The sequence below is a fragment of the Lampetra fluviatilis genome, chromosome 1, assembly GCF_964198595.1.
Source record: "Lampetra fluviatilis chromosome 1, kcLamFluv1.1, whole genome shotgun sequence".
In the NCBI taxonomy this organism is placed as follows: domain Eukaryota; kingdom Metazoa; phylum Chordata; class Hyperoartia; order Petromyzontiformes; family Petromyzontidae; genus Lampetra; species Lampetra fluviatilis.
The window spans coordinates 28722963-28735480 of NC_136275.1; positions in this window are offsets into that span (position 1 = coordinate 28722963).

The window sequence follows — 12518 nt, forward strand, 5'->3', positions numbered from 1 at the left end:
GCAGTAGACCCTTCTAAAAGTGAGAGCGTACAAAGAGATGGTGTCACCGTTTCTCCCTCTCTGATTGCTTGCCAAATACAAGGAAACTATTGCAAGCATGGTATCGAGTGAGTAAAAATCGTCGCTGCGAATCAGACAGACAGACGCAAACGCCATCTTATCTAGTTGACTCGCATCCATCCATTCTAGTCACTTGCCAAAGCTATTTGTCCATTCCCGCAAAACTTAGTTTTAATCGTAAACAAATTACTCTGGATGTATGTAATTGGAGACACACAGAGTTAGTCAGTCTCTTTGGCTCATATTTGCAGGTTGTTTTTTCCACTGCAGAAGTGCCCAGTGATGCCACTGGGGGCTTCACACGAAACTAGCAGAGGCGTTTTGATGACACGTTCACGTACAAAAGACAAAGATCCCCCATTGAGCCTTAAGAGACTGTTTGGGGCAAGTGCTTTTAACAAATAGCATCTATGAATGCCGGTACAGCATATGAGGGGGTGGGTGGCTAACATCACGCTCGGCCGCCTTTGTCTCCCTAGTGGGGTGTTTACACACTGCACCAGGTACTCATTTGAGGCTGAGTCAACCTAGGGGAGACCCAAGACCAGTTCAGATAATCGTCACTGGTGTTGGCGTCCGTGAGCGGAAATCGAACTCGGCTCGCCGGGTTCGTAGCGCAGCACACTAACCGCTACACTACATTGGTCAACACTTTTTCTGACATAAGGTATTCCAACGGTTGTAATGCAATTTTGGGGTGCTGATTCCAAATCTGGCATCAGTTTTTGTCTATCACATCAGGTTTTTGAGATATCAAATATTGCATTTTCAATAAAAACTGCAGAATAAAAATATTAAATAAATGTGGATATCTACATAAAATGATATTATAAACACACTATCCTAAAAATACAGCACCATATTTTAACACTAAAGCAGTCACTGACTCGCAACAACTTGCAATCATAAGTGACAGAGTTAATTTCGGGTAAAATCAATGAAAATGGGGTATGCCGATAGCATAAAAAATTAACCCGTAAAAACTAAGTTTTTCACTATAAATCCTTTATATGCGTGGCATCGGTTTCATTTTATTATTCATTTCTGTTTTTCTTGAGTAAGCAAGCAAGCAAGTGAAGTTAATATAAAGGATTTAAAAATGAAAGATCACCTCTTGACATGCCCCGTATATTCCCGAGGGCACTAGCGTTGACCCGTTTTACCACTTTCAAGAACCTGGCGGCTTCAATTTAACTGCTCTATAAATAGTCTCCACTGTACAACGTGGGGGCAGGGATTTCATGCCATGTGGTTAGTCAACATTTGCGTCATCATGAAATGGGCGGCTAGAGTCCTCTCGTCCTCTGGCTTGAAATGGCTGCCACCTATGGGTCAGATGATTGCATTGCACCATTAAGCAATTGGTAATTAAATATATTTTCGTCCTAAAAAGTGTAAAATTTTGGAAAACATTTTTCACGAACATTAATTGTCACGCACAACGAGTCTGTGTAGAAAATCTCAGCTCGATTGGATCACGGGAAGTGGGTTAAAAAACGACCGAAAGATTTGCACGGTCGTAAGCAAGCAAGCGAACTTAATATAAAGGATTTAAAAATGAGATGTGATAGAGTAAATCTGAGATCAGATTTGGAATCAGCACCCTGAAATTAGTCTAAAACAGCTGCAAAAGTCCAGGCGAGAATTTTTTTTTTTGTTGACCAGTGCTATCATATACATGCAGGCAGATGTACACGGACACACCAGTACATACACTCGAACACACGCGTGCACACAACCATACATACGTGGCCGTACAATTGTAATAGCGGTACCTTGCAGGTGGGGCATGCAAACTCGCAGCCTGCGTGTGTGCCTTTGTCCTGCAAGCATGCTCCACAGAAGACGTGTCCGCACACCAGCAGGTAGGGGCGGCTGTTTGGTGCCCCAGGCTCCACTGGGAAACGGATAACTTTAAAATCTCAACGAAGGCATGGACGAAGTGCTACGACAGCACCTTGACGTGCAAAGACAGTGTCGGCATTTTCCCATTTTAAAGTGGCGATGCCTCGTCATCATTGCAGATTAAGGGGGTGAAAATCGAGTCTGGAATTACTGTCCTTGCAGGTTTTTAGTTTCAATCAAAGACCTGATTGTTATTCATTCAGGATTTTGTTTGGAATTCAGCTAATAAAGTACAGTAGACTATCTATTATCCGTGCTAATGACGGGGAGGATGGCCGCGGATAATTCAAAATCGCGGGCAATATAAAAAATATAAAATTTCCGCGCATCTCCATGCCAAAAAGCACGAATATAGATATAACTTATGTTTAAGTTAAGAAAGATGAGTTTGTTTACGAAATAACAATTTGTAGTAAAGAATCAACCGATCGATGATGCGCGTGCGCAGTGATAACACTTCATTGCTTCCGCGCAGATTACTCCGCCCACTAAGTGGACAGCAGCAGAGCCACGCCAATCAACATCAATCAAACTCCACCCACTGTTGTAAAGATATGCAACTACTGTACTTTAGAGACGATCACGTGGATTTCGGATCAACCTGGAGCAACATATTTGTTCGGTTTAAGCACGTGACTTGTAATAAATATATCCAACAATATCAATAGATAACTGTTTTTAAATCATTAATTTGGGCTAAAGGCAAAATCCATGAGTTATTAATTTATGCCAAAATCTCAAGTGCGCAGTTAATCCGCAAATCAAGAAAAACCGCACGTGGATAATCGAGGATTAAGGTATGCAAACGTTTTTCAGTTTTCCTGTGAGGATTCGGGGTTAAGGCTATAGGGTTTAAGGCAAGGAGTGGGAATGCAACGTCACTTCCTATGGCATGTGGCCACATGAGGACTGCTGTAAAGAAAAGGACACACAAATTACGTGTCAACCACTGTAAAACATTATTGGCTGCACCAATTGAACCTTATGGCGGGGACCCCGGGGTCCCATAAACCCCCGGCTCTCGCATAAACTGCGTTGCGAAGTCATTTTAAGTCTGTTGAAGGCGAACGATGCGGCACTATTCCTCTCGACGAGCTCGACACGATGCGCTAATCAAAGTTTAAAAGTTTTGTTTCTTCTGCGCATTCGTCCTCGCTGCGCTTGGACGACATGACAACAGAATGATCCATGCCAGGTGGGTTGCAGCATGTATGTGCGCGGTCGGACGGTGGGACGAAGTCGCCAAAAATAAATTAATTACGATTTTGATTTCCGTTTATTCAGGTCCTGCCATAAGGTTCAATTGGAAACGAAAAAAATGAACCCGTAAAAACAAAGTTTTTCACTATAAATCCTTTATATGCGTGGCATCGGTTTTATTTTATTATTCATTTCTGTTTTTCTTGAGTAAGAGTTTCATTTTTATCACATTGGTATTTTACATTAAATATAAGGAAAGTCGATTCACATTTGATCCACAATTCACATATTGGCCAAAAATACGACGACGAAAGTGAAAATTGAAGTTTGTTTACACTATGAATACGCAAGAGAAACTAAAACTCACTAAAACTCTTCAAGAATGTCCTCTTGACATGCCCCGTATATTCCCGAGGGCACTAGCGTTGACCCGTTTTACCACTTTCAAGAACCTGGCGGCTTCAATTTAACTGCTCTATAAATAGTCTCTATTGTACAGCGTGGGGGCAGGGATTTCATGCCATGTGGTTAGTCAACATTTGCGTATACCATGAAACGGGCGGCTAGAGTCCTCTCGTCCTCTGGCTTGAGATGGCTGCCACCTATGGGTCAGATGATTGTCTGCCACCATTAAGCTATTGGTAATTAAATATTTAAAATTTTTCCCCTAAACAGTGTAAAATTTTGGAAAAAAATTTTCACGAAAATTAATTGTCACGCACAACGAGTCTGTGTGCAAAATGTCAGCTCGATTGGATCACGGGAAGTGGGTTAAAAGACGACCGAAAGATTTGCACGGTCGTAAGCAAGCAAGCATGCAAGCACGCAAGCAAGCGAACTTAATATAAAGGATTTAAAAACTAACGATTTTCATTTTACCAGGTAAGGTCCACTGAGCTATGTGGCTCTTTTTCAGAAGCGACCTGGCTATCACAAATGATTGCTCAACAAAGTGGCTTATGTGGAAATGTATAACAGCCCAAATACTATTCATATTCTTTGGGTCTTCGGTATATCCACGTAATTAGTAAAAATAATAAAAAATAAAATAACAATACCACGACGTTTCGATCGCAACACAAGCAATCGTAATCAGATCGAAACGTCGTGTTATTGTTATTATTTGTATTATTTTTTCTATCTACGTGGCTTTACCAAAAGACCCAAAGAATATGAATTCCTGCAGTCACGAAAGCTTTAAGTCAAGCCCAAATACTATAAACGCATATTAATAAATGTGGAGGGAAAAAATGGAGGACCCGAAGAAAATTCCATGCGACCATGGGAGAGAGACATGCAAACTACAAATATACCGGCGTCAGAGTCGGGATCGAACCCACAACCTTCTGTATATCAGGCGAGGTAGTTAACATCTCGAAACCATTGCACCCCTATTGGGTAACTCGAGGCCAATGTTTTTCATTTGCCAAAGTGTTACCAATTTTAGCAGCCACTTGTCACTGTTGGCTGCTGCTTTTTTCAATCACTGGAAGTAGCACCCCAGGGTTGACACAAAGGAAAATGACTAACAGATAGCAGGCATAGACATTGAGGGTTCTGGCAAATGGAAGGAAGCAATGGCGCGGTGTGTGCAACCAACAGCACAGGCTTTGATGACTTATTTACCTTTGCAGAAACATTCAAAGTCAACGCTTGCAAGCTGCAGGTGTCTTATATTACATTCACACGCCAGGGTGTAGTTTGAACTCACGCCAGGGTGTAGTTTGAACCCACATGCCAGGGTGTAGTTGGAACCCACATGCCAGGGTGTAGTTGGAACTCACATGCCAGGGTGTAGTTTCGGAAGCAGCATCTGCAGGAGCGCGAGTGCATCCCCGCGGTGCCGGTGTTCAGCAACGACCACGACATCCTCACCACGTGCTCGACACGTGCTCTGCTCCAGGCGCGGGCTGGTTTAGGCCAGCAGTGAGTGGTGATGCAACTCTGGGCTGAGGGGGAAGGGCAGGATTAAGCTTCGACAATAGTAATTACAGTACTTATATTATTAATTAATCCATTAGATTAATACATTTAACCGATTAACTTAATACATTAACAGTACATCTAGCAACTCATTTACCTGGTGGAATTGAAACAATTCTTACCTGCTTGTGTTAAACAATGCTGCTTGAAATTACACAATGGTGCGTGTTGACGACGGGAAGTGTAAAAAAAATATTCGGAGTTTGTTTTTCTTCTTGGTTCTTTCGGTAAAGTCACGTAGAAGGGAGATAATAAAATTTAAACATAATAAAATACAATTCTCACGACGTTTCGGCCACAACGCAAGCAGCCGTCCTCAGGTGAAGAACAGGTCTGTCCGCTTATTTTATGGCCAGCTCAGATATTCTTTCGGGGACTCAATTCGCTACTTTAAGCTCTGAACATCAAGGGAAGCGAGATAGCTTATATGAAGGTCAACAGCGTGCTGTGTTAGTGGTCGTGTAAGCAGCATCACAGCCGTCTTTGCCTCCCGAGTCCACAGCGAACTGGGTACTCATTTAAGGCCGAGCTGACCTATGGGAGGCCCCCAGAAATGGTTCAGATTCGAGTTTCCGCCGATTCTCCCCGTCAGAAATTTAATTCCCTTCAGGCATCTTCACGTTGCGTCTCAACGAGACGCAACGTGAAGATGCCTGAACTCAAGGCGTGTCTGTTAGTAAGCGCCACTGCCTTACACGAGACTTTAGTTGTTAATTTTGCCGTCATCTGCTTCTTTTACGGATGTAGCAAGTAAAACAACCTTTACTGTGTTGAACTTCTTTCGACGTGGCCAACGGTGCTAATCGGAGTGTACGGAGCAAGACGCACGCGCATGCAGACTGCTTATAAACAGTTCAACGCGTAGGCTTTCGCGACCAATATCAGCCATAATACAGGTTTTGTGGGTTATATCGCGTACATTTTTACCCCCAAAAAACTATTACACGCGATCTAAACAAAACTGTATTGTGCTATAACCCTGTAATGTGCTATAAACAATTACCTTTATTTTCCTGTTCGGGAAATGACAATACAGTACAGAAAACGACGAGCACGCGGTACACCGGACACCACCAGTGGCCGCGTCTACTACCGCGTGTGCAGGCGGTGCAACTGCACGGGCCCACACGAGCGGGGAGCGGCTGCAGTGCCACGCCACGTGGTGGAGATATTGGCAGGCTCCATTTTTTTGTTTATTGCACCAGGCCCAGAGACTCACGGGCCCAGAGACCCTTACAGATAGCAAGTGACTCGCACAAAGAGCCACAAGAGACCCTTGCAGATAGCCAGCGACTCGCACACAGAGACCCAAGACACCGACAGACGCTGGACTCGAGAGTCCCAGAGACTCACGCGGCAGCGACTCCGTGAGCAGGGGCGGCGGCGCGAGACCGCGTGCCCTGGGTGACACCACGTGCTGAGTGCGCGCGCCGAGTCACGTGAGGCGGGCGGCCATCTTGCCTGGGGATAGTGCTGCACTGTAATAGCGGGGGAGCGGTGGTGCACCGGTTAGCGCGGTGCTGTGCGACGAAGCCGGCGACCGATTTCCCGAGTGACGATTATTGTAAACGGTCCTGGGCCCCCCTAGGTCGACTCAGCCTCAAATGAGTGCCCAGTGCTGTATAAACATCGCCACTAGGGAGACAAAGGTGGCCGGGCGTGGTGTTGGTCACCCGCTTCCTCGTGTGCCGTGCCGGCCTGCATAGGCGCTCGCTAACACCACTTGCCCCAACAGTCTGTTTGAAGCCTATACGGGGGACCTTTGTCTTTGTTGTCTGGTGGCGAGTGCGCGCGTGCTCGACACGGACGCCGAGGTCGCGCGCGTGTACCGCGCCTGCACGTAACATCAATAACAACTATACGCCTCAAAATAGACTGAGTATCGACACAGTGGTGCGATGTTAGATGGTGGTGTGTTTATGATGGCATGATGGTGGTGTATACTCTTATTGGTTCTTTCGGTAAAGTCACGTAGAAGGGAAATAATAAAATAATAAACATACAACAATAAAATACAATTCTCACGACGTTTCGGCCAAAACACAAGCAGCCGTCCTCAGGTGAAGAAACAGCTGTCGGAAAGACAGCGCTCCAATGAACTCTGCTAAGCTTGGCAGCGTATTTAAGCTGGGTGGGAGGAGCAGAGCGCCTTGACAAAGGAGTTTACATATCAACAGGGGAATTTAGCATAGAAGTAGCTATGATAATGTGAGATATTAGCATGATGGAAAGTGAGAAATTAGCATGTAACTGGGAGATTCGCATGATGTTAATGTGAGTAATTAGCATGTAACTGGCCACGGAAGTCAGAGTTTACATATCAACAGAGGAATTTAGTATATTGACGTTAAAGAACTGCAACTACCCAACTATCATACAATAAACCGATGTGAAGGAACTAAATATAAACTACATCAATATAATCAATGTACTCAATATACTCTCCAATAAGCTGAGCTATTGACATTAAGTAACTGGGTATACACTACACTATATGACTACCATATAGCAGGCCTCCTAAAACTGTAGATTCGCTATAAATAGCGCCACATATCTACAAACTAAGCCTGGCTGCGTCTACAAACTAGTGAGTGCGCGGAGTGCGCAGTTGCGTAATCCGCGGCAAGACGTACCGCATCGTTATACCGAGCATTGCAGCTGCAGCAACATGGGAGGGAAGAAAGTGGCGACGCCGTTCCAATCCTCACACACCCTTCAGTATGGGATGGAGCTCATCACGACGGAGGCCAATGGCGTGCAGTCCTGTCGTTGCTTGTTCTGTGTTCACCAAGGCCGTGATGTGGTCGAGGTGACGGGCGACTCGGGCCGCAAGCGCAAGAACCGCACCGACATCAAGTACTTCACGAAGCCGTTCCTGCCGCATCAGTACCGCCACCATCTTGAAGGGCAGCACAAGGAATCGTGGATGCTCTACCAGACGCTGTCGCCCGATGAGAAGAAGAGCTACTTCAACGGCATGGCCAAGCGCACCAACACGCTCCACAACTACATGGACCTGTCGACCGCGTCGATCGACTACGTGATGCAGAACAGCATCATTGAGACAATTATCGGGGACTTGTTCTTTCGCGATGACGACGAGGACAGCGGCGACGACAACGACGACGAGGACGCGGCCGCAGCCATCGCCAAGAAGGCCACCAAGAAGGCCAAGGAGAAGGTCAACGCGATGAAGCTGTTCGTCAAGAAAGTGAACATCGAGACGGGGACGTATACGTACACGGCAACAATCAAGAACGAGATGCGCTTCGAGCTCGCCATGGACAACGTCGGTGTCGGCATGTCGTTCCATCAAACGGCTGCTGCCATCGATCATGCCGGGATCCGCACCAACAAGCTGAAGCTGCAGGGCATGAACGACCTCATCGTCGCACAGTCAGTCCGTGTTCTGGTGGCCGTCGGGCTGCAGATGATCGCCAGGATAATCGACGATCCATCGGTGTGGGCCTTCTCTCTGGCTGGCGACGGCAGTACTCACCGCGGCCAGTCGTTCTTCGACCTGCGCACCCGCGTTTGTTACCGCGGCTTCCTCGTCAATCTGCACCTGGTCGCGATCCCTATGTTCGAGCGTCACACTGCTCAGAACATCTTCCGCATGCTCGTCAAGTTCCTCGACGCGCTGTACCCCAACTGGCGCGCCAAGCTGATCGGCTTTTCATCGGATGGCGAGAATACGATGACTGGGCGTCACGGGGGGCTGGTGACGCTCATTGTGAAGGAGGCCGAGAACGACGTCATTCGAATCTGGTGTCCGCCTCATCAGATCGATATTGTGGTCAAGAAATTCGCCGAGTGCGTCTTCGATGGCAGCTGGGTGAAGATCGCGTACGACTTTTCGGTGTACCTCCGCGCCCAAAACAACCTGATCATCAAGATGAAGGTCAAGTGCCCCAGGAAGGCTAACCGATGGGCCAATCTCGGGAACGTGCTCAAGTTCTACAAGCAGTACCGCCAAGCATTGATCGAGTACACTACTGAGAACAACCCCGCGAAGCTGCCCACCGCCGATTGGTGGGTTCTTACCTACGCGCTCGCGCCCGCCATTGACGCCATCAACGTCACTATCGTCCAGCTCCAGAGCCAGTCGCTGCTCATCGAGCAGCAGGAGGAGCATATTCAGTCGCTTATCGGGTCGCTCACCGTTTTGTTCAGTGTTGAGATTGTTGATGGCGTCAACAATCATGATGAGGCGTACGTGTCGTATCATGATCAGTCGATGCGCATCGCGTCTGCCGCGATCATTGCCCACATTGAGGACCAGGGATCGTTTGCGCAGGAGAGCTACGAGGGTCTCAATGAGGTCGACAAGACAAGGATCGTCAAGGAGATCTCGATATATGCGATGACGCTGATCGCGGGTCTCAACGACGTCAAAGCAGAGCGTAACGACGCCAATCGAGCTCTCGACCAGGATGCGGCGCCCGTGATGCACGCTCAGCTCGTGAAGATGCGTCCTGGTGTGTTCGTGAAGGACGTGCTGGCAGTGCGTCGCGTGCATGTTACAAAATTCTGGTCAGCTGTGAAGGTCGACATGGTCGAGGAGGAGCATCGCCAACTGGTCAAGCTCTACAAGGAGGACACGATCATTCACGACGCCATCAACAAGCACACCAACACGACGACATTCAACGACGCGTGGGATGTGCTGCCGAGTGGTTTTGACAACCTCCGCGCTTTCAGCGGCGGGTTGGCATCGGTGCTCGCCAACACGACGGCGGTCGAGTCGGACTTCTCGATACTCAAGTGGGAACTCGACGAGTTCCGCAGTTCTATGATGCATCTGTCCCTTGAGGGCATCTTCCAGACAAAGCAGCGTCACCTCCTGGTGTCGTTGCTTCGTTAGCGAGCGTAAATCAATGAAACAATGGGGCTCTATAGATGATTTACATTTATTCTACAAACTAATCCTGGCGGTGTCTACAAACTAAGCTAGTCTGTATAGTTTGTAGATATGCACAGTTTTAGGAGGCCTGCCATATAGTGAACCGATAAAAATGGCAGTCATAATGTGCATACATTATGATAATTAGGAAGGTGTGTTATGCAAATCTACGCAATTATGCTAAGACGTGCCGTTATGATAATTAGGCTCTGCCTCGTTGTCTAGGGTCGTATTATCTATCGGGATAATACAATGAATTGTATGAAGTTATACAAGTGTGATGTAATTGTGCGACATAAAGCTCGGCTTTGTTGTCTAGGCCTGTATTATCAAGCAGGATAATACAATTATTTTCCCTTTAACGTTTACTGATTACATCTTAGTATTTTTATGTCAGGTCTCCAAATTCAAATCTCACCGCAGGATACAGTTCTCAATTAATATTAGTATACATGAACTTAGGAAGGCACCACTCAGACACTTCTGTGTTAAGCAACTTTAATCTCTAATATAAAAAAACCCATAGCATTCTAATATGCGAACTCTTATTCTTGGAATTGTCAACACAGTACTCCTGGAGATGTTCTCCTCATTGATCCGTACATTTAACCCTCAATGATTACGTTTGTTAAACTGGGTAACAGAACAATCGGTTAATTCCTCAGCGTAAAGGCGAGCATATACGGCGATAGGAAAAAGTCCTTAAAAATGAATGTGACGATATTCATACGAACGGCAATAAAGAAACATGTCCCGAAGGCAAAAGAAGACCTGAATGAATTAATTGGTAAGATTACGCAATTAACGAAATATCTTGGAACAATGGTGTGTGGCAGTGTGCCTGCTTCAGCAAATGCTTATCAATTGACTAAAAGGCTTCAACAAATTCACGGGCAAGATTCTGTGATCAAAAGAAAGATTTTAACACGATAAGTCTCCCTGTGAGTGTAGATTCGTAACGTAGGTTTCTAAACGTTTAGTTTCATCAATTAATTAATTGGTAATAGGCAATTAACAAAACGAACGACTAAAATACTTCTAAACGACCGTATCCATGTAAATCAATGGGCAACAATTTCTTCATCATCAGCTAATAGTTGACGCACTCTTATCATTAGTCTTCTTATTATTCCCGATATGTGCGTTATGTGCGTTATGTGCATGTTGGTGGTTTGTCTTGTTCAACTCTGTTGTGTTAAGCAGACGTCGGTCGATGCGTTGAGTGTGTGAGTATGGGGGAGGGTCATACACACAGCTTCCTCGCTCTCTCTCGCTCGGCGGCAGCTGTAGCTTCTTGTCCACTGCTGGATGAAGAGAGAGTTGGCACGACGCTCGCCGTCGGCGGTGCGCGATGATTCCGTCGTCAGATAGCGCCCGCAGCTCGTCCGCTGGTCGCCGTTCCTCACTCTTGTCTTGGTTCCCAGCTGGTGCTGGTCGGTGTGTGTGGGTCGAACCCACAGCGCTCTCGCTGGCGCTTTCCTCTTCCTCACGGGCGGCTGGTCAGGCTCTTTCCCCTGCTGGATGAGCTGAGACGGCACGACGCTTGTCTTTGAAGGTGCTCGACAGCGCTCGCAGCTTGTGCGCTGGCAGCTGACATCCTTGCTCGGTGGCGCTGGTGGCGCTACTGCGCTCTCTCTCCGGCTCCGTGCTGTCTGGCGATGCCCGGTTGCGCGTGCAGCTGGTTATCTGCGATACTGGCTTGGCCGATGCTTGGCGCTTTCCGCCCTTTCTCCCGGTTGATTGCTTGTCGTTGCTCGTCACTCTTTCTCTCGGGCTACAGCTGCTCGTGGGAGCTGGCACTCACTCTCAAAATGTGTAAATTGTATTCGCACACCTCTTAAACAACTGTGAAAGCTTAGTACAATACAACTTATCGCAATCCTTGACTTTGCAAGCGACTCAAAACGTCAGGATAAATGTAGAATAAAATTTTCAGCGATACTCTGTCGGTCCATGCCAAACTCAGCACCGAGCATCACCTCGCCCCTCTTCTCTGCGAGACACAACAGCCATTGTTGATCTCGAGGCCATGCCCCGGAGTCTGCCCGTCGCAGTACTCCTCTGTCGCTTGCAGCTCTTCTGTCACTTGCAATAGTAGCAATGTATGGGTCATGTCTCTGTTTTTAAGTGAAATTCTCTCCCCTCGGCTCGCCTTCTCACAAAGGACTGGAATCCCTTTGATTTTGCTCTTTGCTGTGGGGGCAGTTGTTCAACCGGGGTACGTGTGTGTGTGTTTGTGTATGTCCTGATTTATTAGGCAATCTGTTAAGTCTCACCCTCGCCTGGTTCCTGCCCATCTCCTCAAGCCACATTTTCATCTGTGGAAAACGGATGCTCCAAATTGCCCTTGTGTTTTTCTAGTTTTTCAACTTTGTAATAATTTCTCTGGAGGGAGGGATTCCCCCTGTCTGGTGGCATCCCCACCCTCACCTATTCTCTCGCGGTGGGGTGTTACATTTTCTTCTCT